General features: G+C 43.0%; 1 protein-coding gene and 1 long non-coding RNA gene across 2 annotated transcripts in view; one reads left to right on the top strand and one right to left on the bottom strand.

Moving 5' to 3' along the window:
* The window catches only part of LOC115100683, a 58,996-nt gene that overhangs the window by 4,484 nt on the left and 30,446 nt on the right, over positions 1-24,066 (top strand). The window contains exon 2 of the long non-coding RNA XR_003859168.1: positions 626-714. This is a non-coding gene — a long non-coding RNA (uncharacterized LOC115100683). The remainder of the gene's footprint in view (positions 1-625; positions 715-24,066) is intronic.
* TBX3 (T-box transcription factor 3) overlaps positions 1-24,066 on the bottom strand; it is a 65,605-nt gene that overhangs the window by 17,254 nt on the left and 24,285 nt on the right. The window lies entirely within an intron of this gene.

Here is a 24,066-nt window from a genome sequence, read left to right as displayed (position 1 = left end):
CTGCTGTAAGCACTTCATTCAGAGCTGAATAATCTCTTTCCTCTTCCTCTCATCTGGCTCCTTCCTTATTGGTGTCCCTTACACTAGAAACCTTCGACCCTTCGACCTTTTTCCCACTGCAATATAAGTTTCAAGCTAAGCGCTCTTTTCCTTTATATGTTTTCTTTGCTTTTTTCCCCCCCCCCCCTTCTTCCATTTGCTTTCATCCGTTTTTCCCCTCTCTGTAGGAAAGTCAAGGGCGACATCGCTCTCTAACGCAGCACAGACTCCCCCCCCCCCCACGACGAACCACACGCCCTATCTTAAGTTGCTTTTATTTACCATTATTAAAAAACAACAACACACAACATATAAAGAGAGCTAGCTCTTCCTGTAACTTACATTTGCATGTCCTTTGGCACGGCCTTTAAATTATTGATCAGGAACAATTCAGTGCAATAGTCAGAAATTTGTGCGCGTGTGTGTGTGTGTGTGCAGATTGTCAAAGTTGTCTGGCTGAAGGCTGCATTATTCTGAGCCTTATAGACGTGCTTTGGCGCCAGTTAGTTTAGGCTGCTCCTAAACCCTGACACTTTTTACACTCATCCCACCGTTTATCACTTCGCTTCCCCTCTTTTGCAAATAGGTCTTCCAAGCGGAAAAGAAATAAAAGGATTCTGCCTTTCTCCATGTTATCAATCTTCTTTCATCAAAGATTACTAGAACTGTCAAATTGTAAGTACATAACTATTTGAATTAGGATATATGTATATATATATATATATATATATATATATATATATATATATATATATATATATATATATATATATAAAGACCTGTAGTCTTACATAGCCATGCTCCCTTTTGCCTTTTCAGAAAACTAAACTAATTGTGGCTGTTTTAAAGCAGATATATCTTTTCAATACTTTTCTTGTGTATGCTACCGCATGTGTTTTTTATTCATTTACAAAAAAAAAAAAAAATAATTAAAATGAAAATAAATAAAGAAATACAAAATCCGACGTTGCAGCATTAATTCTTCCAAAAGAAATCCACTAAGGTGAAAATATGTGAGCAATCTTGCCCCCTTCTTGCAGATCCATGCTAACACATATCCTCTGATTAAAGTGCAAAGACCTGATTTTATCTGCCTTGACCAGCAATCATTTTTTTTTCTATTGCCAAGCCACAGAGCCTGACTCGCTCTGCAAAGGTCCCATTTCATCTCCACTTGCTGAAGCGAAGGCAAATGTTAAAACTGCGTGCATCTCGGAATCCCATGTCTTAAAGGGGGGGGGGGGGTTTCTTTCTCCCCTTTGCATTAGAAGAGAGCCAGAGCTGCTTTCTGGAAGGAATACAGGCTAGTTGGCTGTCAGAAAGGGAACATGATCAAATACTGTTTCCTGATATTTCCCAAGCAACAGATTTTGTTTTGTAGTCTCATAGCAGCAAAATAAATCTGTTGGAGTAAAACAAAGTGGCTATTTGATCCCATGACAGCTGACAGTCTTTTTTTTTTCTGTTGTTTCAAGCAAATTTTTAAAGATGCAATCTAGTCATTATGCAATCGATTGATACTTTAGTCAATTTTTGGAGCTGAAGGGAGAAAAAGGGGACATCTGTAAACAGAAGAGCATGGAAAATCTACTCTGGGCTACTGTCAATAGAAAGATGACCAGGAAATAAAGAGCTGGCTCCTCCAAATCTGCTGAACTAACATTCACAATGTAGCTGCAGACACGTTTTCTCTCTCAGAACATGATATCCATTACCATTTTACCTTCCTAGGCTTCAATTAAAGGGACATGAACTTCAGGGCAAGAGATAAACGAAAGAAAAGAACTAAGAAACTGTCGATTTACTAATCTATTTACTTAAAATAAAAATCAAATATAAACGTGGCCTTTTATCTAGATGAAACAGTTTGTCTTGCTTTAACATTTACATGATCTGTTTTGCCCACCAAAATAACCATTAGAATAAAGCCAAGACATAACATTCACGTACTCATTATTTACTGCAAACGAAACGATTTAGAAAAATCATATTTAAAAAAAAAAAAGTAGAAAATTGCTCTTAAAGGCCTACAACTCCCCCCTCCCGGTTTCAAAGATCAACTCAGCACCTTGACATGTTTTACATGACATTTGGCTGAATCAATAGAGTCCTGAGATATGTAAATAAGATATTCAGAAGGGATAAACTACTTCTTGCTGGTACAAAAGTAAGGACTTAAACAGGAGGGATTTTCATGTTTTCTGTAGTGTTTCTTTACATTCCAGTTAGGTGTGCTGCCTGGGAGAATTAAACCAGTATTGCATTCTTTAGCGATTTTAGCTAAACCCTGAAAGCATTTTTAAGGTTTATACCCAGAGACGCAACATATGTTTTGTTTTTTTTTTTGTTATTTACCATTTTCAAGTTTATATTCCAAATACCACTGAACAAATACACTTAAGATTACGGATTCTCAACAGAAAGGGGAATGCTATCTGCTGGTAAGGCACAGCTAGAAACATCAACTTGTCTCTAATTAAGAACCTAATTTTCCAAAGTCAACAAAACTGGGAAGAAAGGCTTCCTCTCTCTCCCTGAAAACATTGCATACTTCTTAAATATAAACAAAAATAGTTTTTAAAAGCTCGGGCAACATGTATATTTTACATCTCCATGTCAGCCCATGTCACCATAAATTATATCTTCTCAGTTCCTAGGAGGAAGAACGGTGACATGTGTCTGTGTAGTTTAAATGCTGCCTTGGATTTTTCATACATTTTTCTTTAAATTTCAGAATTAGAATAAGGAGCAGCTTACTCACGAAAACCTAGCAAAGGGCAAACCACAACCTGCGTGTGTTTTGGCAGAATTGAATTCAACATGTATTCTGCACAAACTAGCTGTACATAAGGCATCCCATAACATGTAAGACTTTCCAACTACAGGCTTAAAAAATGTTTGCCTCCAGCTCAGACTCCTCTCCTAGTATAATTACACTCAAGTATAATGCTACTAGTAGGCATTGCTGTGATTTCTCAAACTTTTACCTATACATTTATATTTACACTATTTATATCAGAATACATTTACAGCACCACCATTTGTATTTCTCAGCTAATTTTAATAACATTAAGGAGTCTGTTAAATATAATATATATATATTGTTGTAATCTATAGGCTTTTCCTTGAATTTATATGGTGCACTATTCATGAAAACAAGCTGATTAAAAAGTGGTCAGGGTGCTATACATTATAGGATAATCAGACAGTTTTATCTTGATTAGTTATGTCATGCTATTACCACATGTGTCAGTTGTCTAATGTCAGCAATCTCAAATCAATGCATTTTCTCTTATAGACATTATATTTTTTTAGACTGTATCTGTTTGGATTTTCTCTGCTTGGATGGATAATAATGATTGCCAAGATAGCTAGCTAGCTAAACAGATAGGTATTAGCAAGTCAGATTGTATTATTCTGGTAATATTGATGAATTAGACTTGTTTCTATTTTACATTTTGAGCATAATTTAAAAAAACCCGATTTCCAGCCATATGATGATAGACAAGATCATAAAAATTAAAAAAAGAAAAAAGTCTGCAATGTTCTTAAAAAGTAGTAAACATTTTGAGTTTTGTCTTCCTTAATAAAAAAAAACAAAGTTTTCTTCTCCAAAAATTGCTTTGCTTGCTTTTTTTGTAGTTAAAACTACTAAACTTTTACAGCTTTCTTAAAAATGAAATCAGGTATAGGTGAGAAAGAGAACAAGGTTGTAATTCAATTCGGGAATACTCCATTTTCCCCTTCAAAACTAAATCTAGAACTTTTAAATTCAGTCCTTTGAAGAGTCTGTGGTGTCCTTATGTCTAGGAAGAGTGCCTTCTGCCTTTGTTACTGCAGTGGATTTGTTTTGTGCTCAGTCACTAAAATATTTAAAGAACCCCTTTAATGTACAAGTTGCTCCCCTTTTCCTGCTCCTTAAAACCCATTAGGGTGCCTGCAGTAATTACTGCTCTGCTAGGATTCAGTGGAATTGGCAGCTCCCGTCCTGGCACAGGTGGGTTTGTTTTGCCAGCAGGGGTGTTTGAAAATGTATTGAACGCATATGATCCAGGAGGTATGGGGTCATAAGGAAAAGATTTTCAATTTGGTAAATTGGAGCAGAATCCAATCATCCCTTTGCATTGCAGGTGTAAATAATGATTTTATTCTCTTTGGACAGCAACAAGCTTTCACCTGCTGACTTTTCTTTTTAGTTTTAGTTTCCTTATGCTTTGCTAGAAAAGCAGAAATAATGAAGTTTCTATTGGATATGTAAATATAGAATGCATATGGCATACCTTTTCATTACTACTTGATTTATAAATACTTTTGTTAGGCAATAGAATTATTATGATAACCTGAATGGAAAATACGGAGTACGAGGGGTTTATTATTACATGTTCTTTTTCTCCATTGACCAGAAGTGAATTTGAATTTTCCTCCCCCCCCCCAAAACTTAAATAAATAAAATCTCCACTGCAGAATCTAATTCATAAGAAAAACTCAAAAACACTTAAAAGTATGGGCTAAAAGCACATAAGTCAATGACAGTGTCTGAACCCAGGGCAACTAAATGCACTGGGTAGGTTTATTTATTTATTTATTTTATCATGTCACATTTTAACAAAATGATTTCTAAAGTGATTTTGGTAATAATTTTAGTGTTAGCTTTGTGAGGGACAGTATCAGATTTTCAGTCACTATGCACATTTCTTTTTATGTCCCTGACAAGTAGAAACACTTAGCAGATAAATCTCATAAGTATATTTCAACCATTCCTATTGCGTCAAATCTTTAAATCTACCATTATGAGAATGCAAAATTAATACAGACCAATTCATGGGTATTTTTCAATGGTAATTGCGATCCCCTTTTTTTTTTTGGGGGGGGGGTGTTTCACATTTTGGGCTAACATTGCAATTTACAGTTGATCGACCTGTTGAACATTTAAAAAACACTTTTGTTTTTACCAAAACCTAATAAAACAACCAAATGCAGCTTTTCATATCGCACTGCCTGCAAAGAACAGCCTTGATATATGTTATGTAGCTCCCATACCGATCAACTCTTGGGCACAAGGGCTCAGCAAGAGTGTCATGGCCTAGGGCAGGCCCTATAGTCTCCTGAAGTTCCCACACAGGGGAAAAAAGAACAATCTTTCAAGGCTCTTAGAGCTTTCTCACGCTTGTGCTCTTCTGCTCATCAGCCAAGTTGCTCCAAAAATCACCACACCAACGCCAAAGCTGTTATTCAAAATAAAGTCTTTTACTGGCTGTGAAGCACTGTAAATAAATATCTGCACCACAACTAAGTTGGTGCAGTTTTATTATTTTCCTGAACTATTCCTGCAGCCTCAGCAGGCCGGAATACGCTACAGGTGGTGTCAGTTCAGGGATTTTTTTTTTTTTTTTTGCTTAAACAGGAAGCACAAGTAAAAACCCACTGCCTCCAAGAAGAAAAAAAAAACTGCTTGCAGAGTTTTTTCCTGGGGCCTTGTGACTTCAATTTCTACTACTGCAGGCCAAGGGGACTATCCCCGCCTGGGCAGTCAGGGGTCAAGAAGCAAGTTAGGGCCAGACAGGTCAGTAGGTGTTTTTTGTTTTTTCCACCTTGTGTGAGTTATACATTTGGGAGGTGGCCCCAAAGGGAGATAAAATGGAGCAGGTAATACAGGCCCTGGCCACAGGAGAGCAACATCTGCAAAACACTGTACAAACACAAATAGATAAACAGCAGCAACTACAAGACCAATGAACACAACAAGGCATAGTCTTAAATCAGCTAGCTGAGGCCCTGCAATTGGCTATGTCCAGAATACCTCAGGCATCTTCACCTTCACATATCCTGTTTAAGATGAAGGAGGAGAGAACCTGGAGGTCTTTCTAAAGAACTTTGAATGGACTACCCGCCTGTCAGCCTGGTCAGAGACCAATTGGACAACTTATTTGGCTAATTTGATCACTGGCAAGAGTCAAGTGGTGTTCCAGGCTGCCAATCCAGATGGAAGGGCGTCCTATGAGGATGTCAAGGCCGCTATTCTACAGAGAGTGGGGTTCTCCCCAGAATACTACCAGCAGCAGTTCCAACAGGCAGCCCTATAGCCCAGGAAGAACCTCAGAAACCTCTTTCATTGTTTGAAAGATGCCAGATGGAAGTGGCTCCAGCTGGAGGCAAGGTCAGGACTGGAAGTGGCTCATAAAATACTCCTGGAGCAGTTCCTAGGTGGTCTGGACTAGCCCATGCGGAACTGGGTTTGTCAACATACTGGGCTCATCCAGGAGAGAACCCTGGAAGTGGCAGAAGCTTTCCAACAGGCACAATCAATGCCCACTGGTTTAAGAGGCTTAGAGAGACAACCCATAACAATTCCCTGGCATGGTACAGAGGATAGAGGACCTCAGCAATGAACCACTGAGATAGGGGGCTCGGCCTCCATACCCACCCAGAGCATGGACATTTACCTGTTAGTTGTGACTGATGCAAGGTGAGCTACTATCTTGATTCTTGTATCTTTTAAGCACTGTAAATAAATATTATATTCCTGAACTATTCATGTGGCTGCAGCAAGCCCAAATACAGTAGAGATGTGCATTCGTTTTTGCCGAATTGGAAAATTGCAACGAAATTGTCCAATTCGGCATGTTTCAGGGAGCCCGAAAAAAATCAGGATTTTCCTGTTTTTTCGCAAAAATTCGTTTTTCCGGTTAGTGCGCACTAACGGGAGTTAGTGCGCGCTAACTCCCCGTTAGTGCGAGCTAAGTCCTGTTAGTGCGCACTAACAAAAACTAACAAAAAGTAACAAAAACTAACAAAATCTAACGGTTTTTGTTAGTGCGCACTAACAGGAGTTAGCGCGCACTAACGGGGAGTTAGCGCGCACTAACGGGGAGTTAGCGCGCACTAACTGGGAGTTAGCGCGCACTAACTAAAAATCGATTTTTCGCGAAAAAAAAGTCCCGAACCGAAAAATAACGACATTTTCCATGGCGGCCGAAAAACGAAGAACGACACGAACACAAAAAATGATGCACATCTCTAAAATACAGTACACTGGCATTGAAAACAGGCAAAGTCCAAAACTGACCTGGCATCCCAAAGGCTAGGACACCACACTGCAACAATGTCCAAATTGTGCCAAATCTCAGTTCCTTCCCCAAAGGAACAACTCCTATTCAAGTAAACTCTTGGGGCAAGAATCTTCCTCCTGGGACCCTCCCCAATATGTGCTTGATAATGGCAACTCTGTCTCTGTTTTCTTAGCTTCTCATCTACAGCCACGTCTCTCAAATTCCTCTTTCACTCTAGCAACCTCTCAGGAGTTTAATTGTTGAGCACCAAGACTTCTCCTCTCCCAAAGGATCCTGGGCATCCCAATCGTGGGCCCCAGCACTTCTCCTGGAAAGGCTTCTTCTCCTCAGCCTTCCTTCTTGGTCTTTTCTCAATGGAGGCAAAGATATGCTTATAAGTCCCCTCTACAAGGAGAGACCCTCACTTCTTCAGTGCTGTGCTAATTCCTCTGTCTGTACCTTATCCTTTTTCTGGAACCCTCTCTCAAAATGGGCACACCAGTTTTATTAAACTACAGCATCTCCCACTGGGGCGTGCCAAGCCTAACAGACACACTTACCTACATTGACATCCCTACTGGCAACCAAGCCTGTGGATGCTACTGCTACCAAATTATTAAGAGGTAGAACTGGAGTCTCCCTTATAATTATTATATTTGTTTTTATGTCAATATTAATCTAAATCTGAATCACCTACTATTTCAGATTCATGAGGTCACCTCAGGGCTGGAAAGCCTGGCGGCATATGTTTGGTATCTGTATTGCAAGAAATCTTCCAAAAGGGCAAGAGTAGAAGAATCGGGCCGATACAGTACAGTGTGCTCTGATGGAGCGCACTGTTAACCTGCCATTGGACATGCGTTTTTGATGCACTAGCGTTACCCCTTATTCAGTAAGGGGCCGAAAACGCGCGTCCAACTCCCCCGAATCTAATAGCGCCCGCAACATGCAAATGCATGTTGATGGCCCTATTAGGTATTCCTGCGCGATTCAGAAAACAAAATGTGCAGCCAAGCCGCACACTTTGCTTTCAGAAATTAGCGCCTACCCAAAGGTAGGCGCTAATTTCTTCAGGCACCGGGAAAGTGCACAGAAAAGCAGTAAAAACTGCTTTTCTGTGCACCCTCCGACTTAATATCATGGCGATATTAAGTCGGAGGTCCCGAAAGTTTCCAAAAGTAAAAAAAAAATAAAATAAAATTTGAAGTCGGCCCGCGGCTGTCGGGTCGAAAATCGGATGCTCAATTTTGCCGGCGTCCGGTTTCCGAGCTCATGGCTGTCAGCAGGCTTGAGAACCGACGCCGGCAAAATTGAGCGTCGGCTGTCAAACCCGCTGACAGCCGCCGCTCTGGTCCAAAAGGAGGCGCTAGGATGCGCTAGTGTCCCTAGCGCCTCCTTTTGCCTGTTTTTACCGCCAGGCCTCATTTGAATAGAGAATCGCGCGCACAGGAGAGTGGCCGGTGCTCGCGCCGGGAGAGCGAGCGTTTGCCCGCTCTCCCGCGGACTTTACTGTATCGGCCCAATTGTTATTTTCACCCATTTATTATTTCGTAAACTGAAGCACAGGAAGGTAACCTGGCTTGCTCAGAATTACACTCCAGGAGTCAGCCATGAAGAGGATTTGCAAACCAAGAGTGTCTTTAATTCCTCTCCTTTTCTTTAGAAAAGAGCCCACAATGTCTGTGGTGTTAGAGATCATTCCACATAGGTAATAATTTAAGTATGAAAATACATGGGAAATAATAATTCGATGCAATCATACTGGCAACAGAACAATTGGAATTTTCTTCAAATGGAGAATGATTCAATTTATATGCTCTAGGGATGAATACAGTTACCCAGAAAGGTGGGAAAGTAAAGATCAAGTTACTCTTCTTTTTTTTAAACTATGAAATTAAGAATGGTTAGAAACACATTTACTATTTTTCTGTCCTCAAGTGATATATTGTGTTGCGTGGCATTAAAAATACAATACATGTTTAATATTTTTTGACTGAGAAAGCCAGAGTAACAGGAATGCTTTGTTTTCAAGGAGATCCCAGAGGCATGGAGAGTTTTGTACTAATGTCCCAGGACTTCCCGAGTTACAGTCCAAAGTGCTAATTACAAACTAGACCACTTCATCTCATGAAATATAAAATAATAACTCACTATCTTAAAATACATAACATGTTCAGTTCTATTAGAATCCACTAACAGTACCAAATAGGTGCTCAAGGATGTAATAGAGCATACCTGCCACTAGGGGTCAACAAGTCAAAACTCTTCAGCTCCTCTTTCTTTATGATTGTGGCACATTCTTGCTTCCTTTCAGTTTTAGCTTTGATTTTCTTTCCTTAGGTAAAAGTTATGCTGTTGCTCTAGCAGCCTTTTTCCATTTTAAAACTTTTCCCTTTTCAGTAGTGTATCTTAACCATAGAAGCCGAGTCTTTTCAGGAGGCAGAGGAATCCATGTTGCCTCTTTGACATTTAATGAAACTGTGAAGGTGGAGGTGGTTGTACTGCAGAAGTAAACTTCCTCATTTGCCATCCCCTGGCCTTCATAAAATAGCTGGAGCAGTGGGTTGGAGAATCAAGTTCTGCATGGTGCAGTTCTGTCCCACATGCATCTAGAACAGTTGCTTAATGCACAGCCTCTTGAACCTGTGGGAGAATCTGGGCATCATCATCTGCAGTCAAGAAGCAGTAGGGTTGCTATAGTCTGCTTTCCTTGATCTGTGTTTAGTATAAGTGTTGCTGAGGAGCTCCCATTATGGCCACCTTTGGGATTCTAATCTCATTCTGGTCATACTGTATAAATCCTGCTTAGTGTCACAGAACCTCCCATGTCCCTGTGTCTGGAAGGAATCAAAGAGCTGCTTGATATCTATTGAGGCTTTTCTGAGACTCAGATAAGTCAATATTATGTGTCTTTTCTTTATTGTGGCAGAAACCTCTTGGGAATGGTCCCAGTTGGCAAGAAGGATAAGGCATCTCAAGGGAGATGCTATCTTGCGCATACAGACAAACTTTAGAGCTCAAAATCTGACTTTCTTTTGTCCTTCTTATGAGATGCCTTCTTCAGGTTCTGAAAGTTTTTCTTTGGAATTGTAACTCAACTTTTCACACCCAAATCTCCTATGAATGCTTGATCCAGAGTTGATTCACTGGCTCAGCCAGCATTTTCATGAGGATTCTGCTTTCGACCTCATTCTCAGCCTGCATCTATGTCTTGCCTCAGCATATCCTTTCCATGAGTCCCTAAGACTTAGTTCGGGTCCCAGCACCTTCCCCATACCAAGAGGTTGGTACCTTCTGTCCTCAAGGGTCCAAAGAGTCTGAGCCAGACTTTGAAAGAACAAAATATTGAAAGAGATCATATTTTCACTTAAAACCAATTTAACTGTATGACTGGGCAGATGGCTGCCATATTAGATACTGTGTGCAGCTTGTGGACCAAGGTTTGAAGGAGGTGTCCCATCCTTTCATAAAGCTGAGGCAGAAATGGTTTAGGGTCTTGCCTATTGATTTAACTATTGGGGAATGTTTACTGGCTGCTTGGATGCCACTAGATGAAGCTTTTCTTTTCTCTAAGGTGTTAAAGAAATGAGACAGATTATACAGAGGCACCCTTGAGACATCGATTAAGACCCCCAAGAAGACTTCAATTCAGCTGGAAGAAGCCACTGCTCTCATAGGATCCACGGATAAACTCAGCATTGTATAAATGCTATGGGTCAAATGGTTATGTTGTAAGGTTTATTTATTTATTTATAAAGATTTGATATTCTACTTTTTCTCAGAGTTGGTCTCAAGGTGGATTACAATAAATTTAAATTAACAGAGGCAATAGAACAGCTTACAGTCAAATATTTTATAACTATGTATGCAATATATTTACATAGGTCTATGATTTTGTATCTCAGAAATCTGGAAAGAGGGGTCCAGAAGGGTGAAGGGATCCAATAATCTATGAGCCTGATTCACTAAGGCTTTTCTCCCATTCTGTTTCTAGGGGAAAAATGTTTAATAAAGGACCCCCTATGTTTGACCTTTTATGGTCTGTCCTGGGCAGCAAAATTTCTGTTATGATATGTGGGCCCTTGGCCCGAGATGCAAGTTGCTACTACCTGTGGGAAGAACTTCCACAGGTCTGCACCGTTGGGAGGTGAGGTCAGAGACAGCAGAGAGCTCTGGGTGAGGCAATAGAGAGAGGTCCCGCGGCACCAGGAGAGGACCCCTGTGGAGAATAGACTGGACGCAGTACCTGGGCAGGGACCCCGAGGGAAGGAATGCCAGGCAGAGCGGGGGGCGTGAGGCTTGGCCAATCAGGAGGTACTCTGGAGGGCAACCCCGAAGGGAGGAGCTGCACAGCATAGGATAATGATGTAACACCGTGGACCAGCCCACAGGACAGGGAAGCCTGAGCTGAGCCTCTAGTGATGACATAGCACCACCCCAAGGAGTGGGGAAGTGTAGGCAGTCTCAATATAGTATGTAGGCGCAACCCCGCGAAGCAGGGAAGTGAGCAAATCCCAGGGAAGCCGGAGATCACTACCCCGAGGAGTGGGGAAGCTCTGGCAGTCACTGTAATACGTAAGCACGGTCCTGAGGAGTGGGAGGCACGGCCAATCTTGATCAGGATGCGGGCACAACCCTGAGGAGCAGGGGAGAACCTCAGTAGAACTCATGGATAGTTGAAGTGTCCCAGAGGGAGTCCCAAGGAATGGGAGGCCTTGCCGGTTTAGAACCCAGGAGACACAGAGCCAGGCAAGGAAAGCAAGTCCCCAGTGCATGCACTGGCCCCCGAGGAGTGGGTACGAGACAGGGTCCAAGTCCAAGGCACGAAGTGAGTCTCAGGAACATGTAGAGGTAGTTGAAGACGTACAGAACTTGTTGCCAAGTTGGCTAGCTGAGGGCGAAGGTGGAGTTTAAATACACCGGTCTGATGATGTCATCAATCGGAGACACCCCCAAAGTTCCCGCCGAGGAGGCTTCAAAGGAGTGCCCGGTGGCGCATACGCGCACCTAGAAATGCCCGAAGTTGAGGAAGATGGCGGCAGTGTCCAGGCCGCCATGAGGAGTCCCGGGGGACGTGGCAGTGAAGGCTGGCATGAGCCGCGAGCAGCCCCAGAACTGTGTTCACGCGGTCGCAGCCGTCTGCGACCGACGGCATAACAATTTCTGGTTGTCATTTCCTTTGAGTCGGTGTTTCTTCCTTCTAAGAATCCAATCCAATTTTCGATGTAAACCGATCTGATATGGTATTCAACCATGAAGTTCGGTATAGAAAAATGTGAAATAAATAAATAAATAAATAAATACACTGCTCAGCAAATAAAAAGGCAATAAATTCAATAGAGTCTAGTGCTCTAATCCCATATCATATCCAAGCATTAATATGCATCATAATGACTGGTACTCCCAGTCATGAAAATAGTCATGAATAAACAGTTTTTATTAGAATATCTTGAGAACAATGATTCTTCTGCATCAGAGTCCAGTCCCTAATTCATAGCCTGTGGAGAGCTTGATAGCTCAGTGTTTCAGCTCAAGAACTGATCTGCTGATCAGTCCACTAGTTATCTTCTGGGATTCTCTCTTATGCCAGTGGCTTCAGCTGTGCAGCCCTAGAGTGAGGCATTTTGGTTAAGGCCACAGCCTTTTCTGGAAGGGAGGGATATGGTTCTCCCGCAGTAGCTCCAGAGACCACAGAGGATGCTCGAACAGGATCAGTCTGTAGAACAGATTATAGCACTTGGTCCTGAAAACCAGAGACTGAGAAATTTTCACAGTTTGGAGTGGATTAGTTCAGGACCCATGGGTCTTAAATGTTATCAGTGAGAGTTATCTGATAGGATTTGTCTCTTTCCTTGCTTCTTTGTGAGCCTGAGGATTTTTTAAGACAGGACCAAGTCTTTAGCCATCATAGATAAAGTCTCTTTCTTCAAGAGATAAAGGTGATCATTCATGATTCCCCAGAGAAAAATTTGCTTACAGTTCTTTTTCAACTTTTTGAGTATCAAAGAAAACCCATTTTGGACTTTAAAAATCTGAATTGGTTTGTTAATATGTTCATTTCAAGATAGAATCTCTGAGGTTTCTGATTTGAGCAGTCTCTCGAGGGTCTTTCCTTCCCTGTATCTTTATTTTCCTGATCTCTTGCTGCTTGTTTCTCTTTTATGACAAATAAATCCATATATATCTATATATATCTATATACATATTTATTTATACATTTTTATATACCATCATTTGGAACAAGCCGTCTCAATGGTTTACAATCTTGATCAATGAGAAATAGCCTTCTGTAAAACAATAAAATAATACTAAAAATCAATTAAAAATAATCATTTAAACAATAAAATAAAAAATAGCATAAATGAGATAAATACATCATAAGTTAAAATCTAAGACCAGCCTTTTAATTCCTAATAGGGAAGGGCTTCATTTTTATCTGCCAGGTCGGGCTTAGGGTCATGTTTTTTTTTTTCTCGGCAATTTTTGCCAAAAAAAACATGGAACCCCCCACCCCAACCCTTCAAATTTAGTTAATTACAACCACTCCCCACCCTCCCGACCTCCCCTAAAGTCCCTAGTGGTCCAGAGGGTGTCCCAGGAGCGATCTGCTCTCGGGCCGTCGGCTGCCAGTAAACAAAATGGCACCAGTGGCGCTTTGCCCTTACCGTGTGACAGGGGCTACCGGTGCCATTGATTGGACCCTATCACATGGAAGGAGCAATGGATGGCCTACGCCATTTTCTAAGATGGCGCCAATCGTCCATTGCTCCTACCATGTGACAGGGGCCGACCAATGGCACTGGTAGCCCCTGTCACATGGTAAGGGCAAAGGGCCACTGGCGCCATTTTGTTTACTGGCAGCCGATGGCTTGAGAGTGGGAGATCGCTCCCGGCCCCCGCTGGACCACCAGGGACTTTAGGCAAGTTTTGGGGGTGTCGGGAGGGTGGGGGGTTGTAATTAACTAAGGGGTCATTTTCTATTGCTTATTGCGTGCAATAGCTTGTCGGGGGCAGAGTTGGGGCGGCAAGGGGAGGAGTCAGGGTGGCAAGGAGGCAGATAAGAACATAAGAAAATGCCATACTGGGTCAGACCAAGGGTCCATCAAGCCCAGCATCCTGTTTCCAACAGTGGCCAATCCAGGCCAAAAGAACCTGGCAAGTTCCCAAAAACTAAGCCTATTCCATGTTACCATTGCTAATGGTAGTGGCTATTCTTTAAGTGAACTTAATAGCAGATAATGGACTTCTCCTCCAAGAACTTATCCAATCCTTTTTTAAACACAGCTATACTAACTGCACTAACCACATCCTCTGGCAACAAATTCCAGAGTTTAATTGTGCGTTGAGTAAAAAATAAAAAAGGATGCTGCAATGTTTTCGCTAGCGGCAATAAGGTAAGCACCGGTATCGTCGCCAGTAGCACATCCAATAGCACCACCTTTCACGATGGCGCTATTGGGTGCGAAAGCCGGCAGTGATAACACTGCGGTGGTGCGATGGCTGCTGGTTTTCACAGGCCTGCCCCCTGTTTTTGCTAGATTCACCATTCTGCATTAGAATGGTGAATCTAGGCCTAAATTTGAAGGATTGGGGTGGATTTCTTTTTTTTTTTTTAAATAAATGTGCCCCCCCCCCCCCCCGCGCTAACCCGAACAACAAATTTTCCACGAAGTTCGTGGAAAATCCATCTCGGGATTCGGGTCCTCTGACCCATGCCGAATTGGACAATTTCTTTGAAATTTTCCAATTCAGCAAAAACGAATGCACATCCCTAATTCCTAATAACAAATTAAAATAGTAAATACGGATTAAATACAGCAGTGAATACTTAATAATATTTATAAATAAAACTTTAAACAGAAAAACAATTAGGATGGACTAAAAGTAATGACCGTAAGTAACATTATTATAACTGTGCAATGTAAGTGGAATGAAATTCAATTTAGCTGGTGCTATCTTTATAAGCTTGCTCAAAAAGCCAAGTTTTCAGCTGTTTTCTAAACAGTTTTAAATTACTCTGTTGTCTTATGTTCGTTGGAAGGGTATTCCACAGTCCTGGGCCTGCTAACGAGATTGCTTTTTCTCTGTCTGTAGTAAGATGTGCTGAAGTTAAAGAAGGAATAGATAATAACCCTTTATTGGCATATCTAAGGTTGTGTTGAGGTGTGTGGATACGGATCACAGCATTTAGCCATTCTACCTAATTGCCATATATGGCTTTATGCAAAATGCATAGCACTTTGTATTCAATTCGTTTATCAACCGGTAACCAGTGTAATGCTTTTAGAATAGGCGTAATATGATCTGATTTTTTGCATCCAGTTAGTATACTCGCAGCAGAGTTTTGAAGAATCTGTAGTGGTTGGTTCGTTGATTTCCGTAAGCCTAGCATGAGAGAGTTGCAGTAGTCAGTGCTGGTAAAAATTAGAGATTGTAGAATAGTTCTAAAATCATTGTGGTGGATTTTCAAAGGGTTAAGCCGTATATTACGCGCTTAACCCCAAAACCTGCTCCTGCGCGCGCAGAACCTATTTTGCATAGGCCCGGTGACACACGCAAGCCCTGGGGCGTGCGTATGTCCCGGGGCTTGAAAAAATGGGCGGGGAGTGGGTGGGCTGGGGGCGGGACCGAGGCCTCCGGCACAGCGGTCATGCCGGCATGCGCAACCTCACCTGCCCGGAGGCAGGCGCAACCGCCAACAAAGGTCGGGGGGGGGGGGGGGTTTAGATAGGGTTGGGGGAGGGTTAGGTAGGGGAAGGGAGGGGAAGGTGGGAGGCCAGAAATAAAGTTCCCTCCGAGGCCGCTCCAATTTCAGAGTGGCTTCGGAGGGAACAGGGAAAGCCATCGGGGCTCCCCTAGGGCTCAGCGCGCGCAAGGTGCACAAGTGTGCACCCCCTTGTGCGCGCCAACCCCGGATTTTATAACATGCGCGCGGCTACGCGCGCATGTTATAAAATCGGGCATGGATTTGTGCGCGCCGGGTTGCGCGCACAAATCCATGCCCACGCGTAGGTTTAAAAATCTGGCCCATTGTGATGTAAAAGAGGTTTAAGACGCTTTAGCATTAAAAGATTACTAAAACCTTCTTTAATCTTTATTGAGATATGTTTTTTAAAATTTATCTCGGGGTCGATCCATATCCCGAGATCTCTGACTTTATCACTTAATTTAGTTGAAAGTTTCACGAGCTGCATGGAACTATTTACATTTGAAGCCGATATTTTCTTTTCTAGTAAAATAAATTCAATCTTATCCAGATTAATGCTAAGTCTCATATGGGTTAATAACTGTTTTATAACAATAAGATACATTTCAGTTAATTTAAGTGCTTGTTTGATTGACTGTGTCTGAGATTGGGATGAGAAGTGTCTAAATATTAGACTTAATAAGCTCATCCGCATAAATATAGTAAGTTAGTCCTGAAATCTTCCTGTAGAAACACCAGGTGAAAAGTCTGTGAATACTATATACTAATGTGCAGTTTTAAAAGAGAAAGTACATATCGTTTGAGAATTGCCCCACATACTTGTTATCAAATTTGCGGACAATACAAAATTATTCAGAGTAGTTAAATCACAAGCAGATTGTGATAAATTGCAGGAGGACCTTGCGAGACTGGAAGACTGGGCATCCAAATGGCAGATGAAATTTAATGTGGACAAGTGCAAGGTGTTGCATGTAGGGAAAAATAACCCTTGCTGTAGTTACACAATGTTAGGTTCCATATTAGGAGCTACCACCCAGGAAAAAGATCTAGGCATCATAGTGGATAATACTTTAAAATCATCGGCTCAGTGTGCTGCAGCAGTCAAAAAAGCAAACAGAATGTTAGGAATTATTAGGAAGGGAATGGTTAATAAAATGGAAAATGTCATAGTGCCTCTGTATCGCTCCATGGTGAGACCGCACCTTGAATACTGTGTACAATTCTGGTCGCCATATCTCTGTGCGCGCAAGTTATAAAATTGGGCGTATGTGTGTGCGCGCCTGGTAGCGTGCGCACATGTACGCCCATGTGCTGTTTTGAAAATCTACCCCATTATAAAATGCATGTGAATGTGTGCTCATGCCCACATACCATATATATGGGCATGCGTGACCATGTTTTAAAGTTACTGTCTTAGGGGCAGATTGTCAAAGACCTATACATGTAGGGGGGGTTACGCATGCTGGGCCTATTTTCAAAAGGCCCAGCGGTGTGCATAAAGCCCCGGGATGTGCGTATTTCTCCGGGCTTTTCTGAATGGGCGGGCAGGGGGCGGGACGGGGGCAGGGCAGATGGTCCGGGGGTGTGGCGTGGCGGTCTGGGAGGCGTGGCCGAGGACTCCAGCACAGGGGCCGGGGGATTGCGCGCCGGCACAGCACTCGGAAGCACACACAAGTTACGCCTGCCTCTGGCAGGCATAACTTCTAAAACAAAGGTACAGGGGGGGGTTTGGGCTGGGGAGCAGGACAAGGGAACGGGGAAAGCCAGCTGGTCTCCCCGAGGGTGCACTTGTGTGCATCCCCTTGCGCGCACCGATCCCTGATTTTATAACATGTGCGCGGCTGCGCGAGCATGTTATAAAATCTGGCGTACATTTGTGTGTGCTGGGTAGCGCGCACAAATGTACCCCGCGTGCGTACCTTTTAAAATCTGCCCCTTTGTGTGCATGCTGTATGCTATTTTTCAAAGAGGTTTTTTTTTGTTTGGTTTTTTTTTAAATGAGTGTGCAATGCACCAATTAAAGGGAGCTGCAAACTTTGCACCTGCTCTTTAGCTCGGATGACCGAGAAGGGTAAGATAACATAAGAACATAAGATAACACATGAATTTGTGGAAATGTCATGCATGTATGTTATTTTCCTCCGCTGACCTTATTGCACCACAGGAAATACTTTCCTTGCAGTACTCGTGCACTTTTCACTGGACTGAGTGCGGGTGATTTTCCGAATGGCCAGTTTACCCAGGCAAATGACTTAGAATATTAAGAGATGTGGAGAATGATTCAGAAACATATAAAGTAAATCAAGTCCAGAGGAAGCATTAAATAAACAGTGCATGTGGAAGTTTGTCTAGAAGGCAAATCAGTGTTTTATGGTCATGAATGAAAAAGCACTGCAGTACACCAGCAGTGAGTTTTTGCAGCACTGTCCACCTATATAAAAGTCAGTATCTGTCCTTGTGTGTGTGTGAAGCCATGGGATAAAGTGAATAGGAGGTGGAGGACCCCAAAAGGGGCTTGGGGGGGGGGGAGAGGTGCCTTGGATTAGGAAAGAGAGGGGCTGGGGAGTGGCCATGGAGGTGTAGGAGGGAGAGGAGCAAGCAAGGGGGCAATTTGAACAGTTAATCCCATCATTTTTTTTTTGGATGGGCATTTTAACTCATTCTTTACAAATGAGATGAAATATTTAATGAAAAAAATCCATCCAGAACATAATGCATATTTGCAAAAATATCTAGCAGGCTTTAAGGAAGTACAAGAAATTATTTTCCATAGAAAAAGAAATTAAAGGACAAGAGGACATGAAATTGGAAGGGGGAGGGGGGTGGGGATTCAGAGGGAATGTGAGGACATGCGTTTTTAATAACAGAGTAGTGGATGCCTAGAATAGCCTAGCGGCAGAGGTGGCAGTATACAAAGCAGTGACATGATTCAAGCCTGCTTGGGCCGGTTATAGAGGGCGACAGAAAGGGGAGGGGAGGGAGATGACTAGAGATCAAGTAGGGTCTATGGTGCTACAGTAGACAGAGAGCAGCTTAGTAGAGGTGGGCCAAGTGGTCCTTATCTGCTGACAACGACTATGTTACTTTGTTAATATGTTACTTACTGAAGAGGCATCTTAATGGGCAAGGACTGCAGATAAGTTGAAAGGTTCCAGGCCGCTGAGGAAACTTGCTGCAAAACTCTTCATTACCCAAAGGACCTCTTTCAGCACATGGGCTACTGTATTTTAAACTAAAATACACCACTTTAAGGCTAATGTACTAACGTAAGAGAAAATTCACCAAGTCAGATTCACGGAGAAAAACGACAAATAGTGCGCATTGTATGAGACTGCGAGCACTATTTTCCCTCTTAGCTTGCGAAGCGGACTTTGCGAATTGTTTCCATTTTGCAAATGGTAAAATGTCATATGGATTTTTACAACTGCATAATTTTATTGAAATTGATTCTAAAGCCTCTGTAATGCAAAATTATAGGGAATGTGCAGGGAAAAAAAAATTGTTTTCGTTTTGCAGTTCATTTTCGGGAGGTTTTTTTCCCCATGAATTTCGGTTCATGGATTGCTTGATTCATTTCATTCGTGAGAAAAAAATGAATCAAGCAATTAAAAACCAAAAATGAGCCCCCCCCCCCCCCCCCCTGGAAAACTTCCGGGGACAAGATTCCCCCCCCCCCCCCCCAGCCCCCACTTACCCAGTCCAGTGGGGATTCACCATGTCAGACTAGCTCAATGCCTTGGATTTGCATAGGATTTGCATAGGATTTGCATAGGATTTGCATAGGCCTAGTCCTAGGCCTGAAGCCTCAGACTTGGTGTATGCATGACCGAGGCTTTGGCCTAGTCCTAGGCATAATGCCTGGGCTGCAGCCAGAGACTAGACCCAGCCCTGACAACACAGCCCGGCCCAGAGGCCAGATCCTGATGCCAGAACCTCTGCTGGACCCAGGCACAATGCCGCAACCTAACCTGGAGGCCGCATCCTGATGTCAGGACCTTGGCCTAGGCCAAGGGATCAGGGCCCAGGCCCAATGCCGGGCCCTGATCCCAACGCCGGGGCCTTGGCCTGGATCCAGGCCTGACACCATGACCCAGAGGCTGTGTCCTGATGCTGGGACCTTGGCCTAGACTGCAGCTCAGGCCCAGGCCCAACACTGCAACCTGACCTGGAGGCTACGTCCTGATGCTGGGGCTTCAGCCCGGACCCAGGCCCAACACCAGGGCCTTGGCCAGGAAGCCAGGTCCCAATGCCTGGGCCCTGGCCCAAGCCTAGAAGCTCTTCATGCATCCTCTACTCCCCGAAGCATAATGACGACATCCACTGGGTTGCACCAAAGTTAACTCCAGTGCATTCACTCCATCAGATGGCGCCATTTTGATGTACTGCACTTATTGCGACCCCAGCAGATGCCATCATTATTCTTTGGGAAGAAGAAAGAAGATGACATGTGAAGAGGAGATTCCAGGTCTGGGTTCCAAGGCCTGGGCTTGACCCTGGGCCAAGACCCAGGTGTCGGAATCTGGCCTCTGGGTCAGGTTGTGGCATCAGGCCTGGGCCTGGGTGCAGGCTGAGGCCCCAGAATCAGGACCTGGCCTCTGGGTTGGGTGACTGCATTTGGCCTGGGTCCAGGCCAAGGCCCTGGCGTCGGGACCCAGCCTTTTATGAATACCTGACAATCACTTAATGTTTAATTTTTGGGGGTCTCAGCCAAGGCCTCAGCTTTGGGCCTACATTAAAGCCCCAGCTTTGAGCTTGGGCTTAGGCCGCGGTCCTTGCTTTGAGCCTCGGCCTATGCCTGAGCGCAACATCTGTGCCTTGCCCTAGGCCCAAAGCCGGGCCTTACCTAGGGTATAAGCTGCGGCCCCTGCTTTTGGCTTCTCCCTATGCCATAGGCAAGGCCCCGGCTTTGAGCCTAAACCTAGGCCCGATGCATTTGTTTAAAACAAACAAATAAGGTTTGCTTCATTTGGAAGGATCTGATTTGTTTCAGGGCCCCCAAATGAAACGAATTAGTCTTTTTCATTGTGTTTTGCACTTTTGATTTAAACGAATGCACATCCCTACAAAAGTATGCAAGCCCAGCTCATTAACTGTTAGAGAATAGTAACAGTATACATGAAATTAGCTTTGCGAGGTCGATTTCACAAAAACGTTAAACTACACCTGAATGATTTTTTGCAAAGTTACCCATAGAAGAACTATGGACGATATTTTTCTACTGGGCTCATTTGCACGAATAAGAAAATATCATATGCAAAATGCAATAGTGTACATAAAAACACACATTGTAGTACATGAGCCTTTTTGTTTGCTATCTTTTAAATATGTTCTTAGACTTCTGAAATTCTACCATTGCCTGACTTGCACCTACAATTTTTTAAATTTTATTCTTTAAATTTCTGGTGATATTAATGGTAGTGACTACATGGGAACTTAAGTCATCTAGCTATCAGTACAAAAGACATTATTGGGAATTAGCAATTTAATCCTCTCCTGCATTACCTGGCCGGTGTGTCTCCTGTTTGCTCTGGAAACACAACTTGTAGGGATAAATAGATTGTGCAGTTTCTATGTTCATTTAAGGGGTGAATTTTCAAAGAGTTATGCTCATAAAAATTTGCATATACACCCATAAGTAGCTTGTACTCATGTAGTCGCTATTTTATAAATATCAAAAGAACATGCATACTTTACATTTCAAGCGCACATATACCTAAGTTACTATTTTATAGGACATGTATGCATATACATTTGGCAATTTACTTGTGTAATTTTATACCTGCTATCTTGTATAATTGATTGACTTGTTTATTGTATACTATTGGCTGGGTGACAGATCTGGGTGAAATGGGGGAAGTTCAGGCTGAAGGACCAGAAGGGTCTCAATGACCTGGAGAAGGACTGGGCAAGCTGATGGAGGAATTAGAAAACTGGTAATTTCAATTACGCATGGATGTCTTAAAAATATACCAACTTCCACATATAGATAGGGTTTTATGTGAGCAAGACCTATCTTTTTTTTTGCGCATAAAATATACACACCTACTTTTTTTAAATTGGTAGGAAAAGTACACATGTTCAATGCATTGAAATACTCGTCCTCTATTTTTATAACATTTACATATCTGATACGCAAGGTTTATAAAATAGCATCACTGATCTTCACTCAGACATATACACGTATATATGCGGCTGCACGTGTTGCGCGTCCCGGCTGCGTCCGCTTCACGGCCAGCCCTGCTCACCTAGCTCTCCCGTCCATGAGCTCCGGGCTCTCCTCCTCCGCAGCTGCAGCCAGTTCACGGCATCCCCAGCTCCCCCGCTCTCAGTCTCCGCCCCGCCCCAGGTGCGCACGTGGCCGGCCTGCAGCCCTTTAAAGGGCCAAGTGCGGGAAAACCCCGGGAGGCGCTTACTGATGATCTCACAGAGATTCCATATATAAGGCAGGGCTCAAACCCATGATCACTGCCTTGGCAATCAGGTCGTACACTCCGGTGTTATCTAGTTTGCCTGTTCCAGCATCTCCTGCTCCTTCGTCTCTCCATTACTGGTAGTACCCTTCGGACTGATCTCACAGTACTGACCTTTGCTTGCTCCTGACTTCGTCTGACTGCTGCCCAGATCTTGACCTCTGCCTGTCCACTGACTTCTTCTGATCGCTGCCTGGAACTTGACCTCTGCCTGACCTGACTACTCCCGGATTAACTAAAGGTACTGACCCCTACTTCGGCTGACCATTCTGGACTGATACTCTGGCCTTGATCCTCGCTATCCACTCGGACACTCTATTCTGGCCTCCTGTAACCTCTGGACATTCCTGCCTGAACATCGACCGCGCACCCTTGTTTGTGGTGGGCACGCCCCTGCGCTTCCTCTCTAGGAGACCCTGCGAGGCCCACCTAAGACCAGGCGGCCCGGGTACCCAAGGGCTCAACCTGTGGAAACCCTGGGTTGCTATTGGCAAAACTCCAGCTAGCCTCTGTCTCCTCCTGTGCTCCGCCTCCTGGTGGCAGGCGCTCTCTGGGTCCGACCAGAGGGCCGTAACAATCCTGAACCAGGCCAAGGGTCCACCTCCAGCACAGCAGCATGGAGATGTTTGAAAGTTAAACTGCCTGTCTCTGACGAATTTAATGAGAGTACCATCAGGGCATTCTTTAAAGAAAAAGCTAATTTCCTCTATAGAGAACATAGAAACTGCACAATCTATTTATCCCTACAAGTTGTGTTTCCAGAGCAAACAGGTCTATAGAGATCACTTTCATTCCTCATCTAAACAGATTGGGATGATCTTATGATAATGGAAGAAAATCAGTGTGAAAAAATTTGTTATTATTTCACACTGATTTTCTCCCATTTGGTTTCATTATAATAAACACTAGAAATTTAAGGGAAAATAAAATAAAAACTGAAAAGAAAGCCTCTAACAATGGTTGATGAGTTCATTTCTCTATTAGCGAAATAGGAATGGGGGGAAATATTTTGGATTAGATATAGTCTACAACCCAAACTACATTGTAAAAGTTGACATGACCCAGAAGAATCAAGGATTTGCCATTTAAAGATCAGAATTAATTAATTAAACTAGTACAGATGAACTAGTATTCTTATGCCTTATGTTTGTGTGACATTCCTGTGACTGAAGGTCAAAATGTGACCATATTTTACCTTGCCAGCTCACAAGCCGTGGAAAGCTCACACATAAGCACAGTATAAAGTAGGGATGTCCAGGGCAAAAATTTTGTTTCGTTTTTTGTGTTATTGCAGTGTGTTTTCCCCAAAAATTTCATTTTGTTTTATGTTTATTTTGAATTCAAAACTGAAATAAACATAAAAAACAAAATAAAATAGGAAACTGGATCTCCTGAGGCTGTGTCCCCACTACCCATCCCTCCCAGCCGCAAAAATGCTAGAGTGAGGATCTTCCCTGGCCCCCACTTATCCAGTTGTGGAGGGATCCACTGAGGAGGCCTTGGCTCAGGCTGAAGCCTTGGCCTTGCATAGAACTAGGGCATGGTAGGTCACCAAGACCTCAACTTAGGCCCAAATGGCATCCAAATGGCATCCAAATGGCAGATGAAATTTAATGTGGATAAGTGCAAGGTGATGCATATAGGGAAAAATAACCCATGCTATAATTACACGATGTTGGGTTCCATATTAGGTGCTACAACCCAAGAAAGAGATCTAGGCGTCATAGTGGATAACACATTGAAATCGTCTGTTCAGTGTGCTGCGGCAGTCAAAAAAGCAAACAGAATGTTGGGAATTATT

The sequence above is a fragment of the Rhinatrema bivittatum genome, chromosome 11 (assembly GCF_901001135.1).
Source record: "Rhinatrema bivittatum chromosome 11, aRhiBiv1.1, whole genome shotgun sequence".
In the NCBI taxonomy this organism is placed as follows: domain Eukaryota; kingdom Metazoa; phylum Chordata; class Amphibia; order Gymnophiona; family Rhinatrematidae; genus Rhinatrema; species Rhinatrema bivittatum.
The sequence above is the reverse complement of the archived record's forward strand: the minus strand, read 5'-3'. Positions and strand labels throughout refer to the sequence as shown.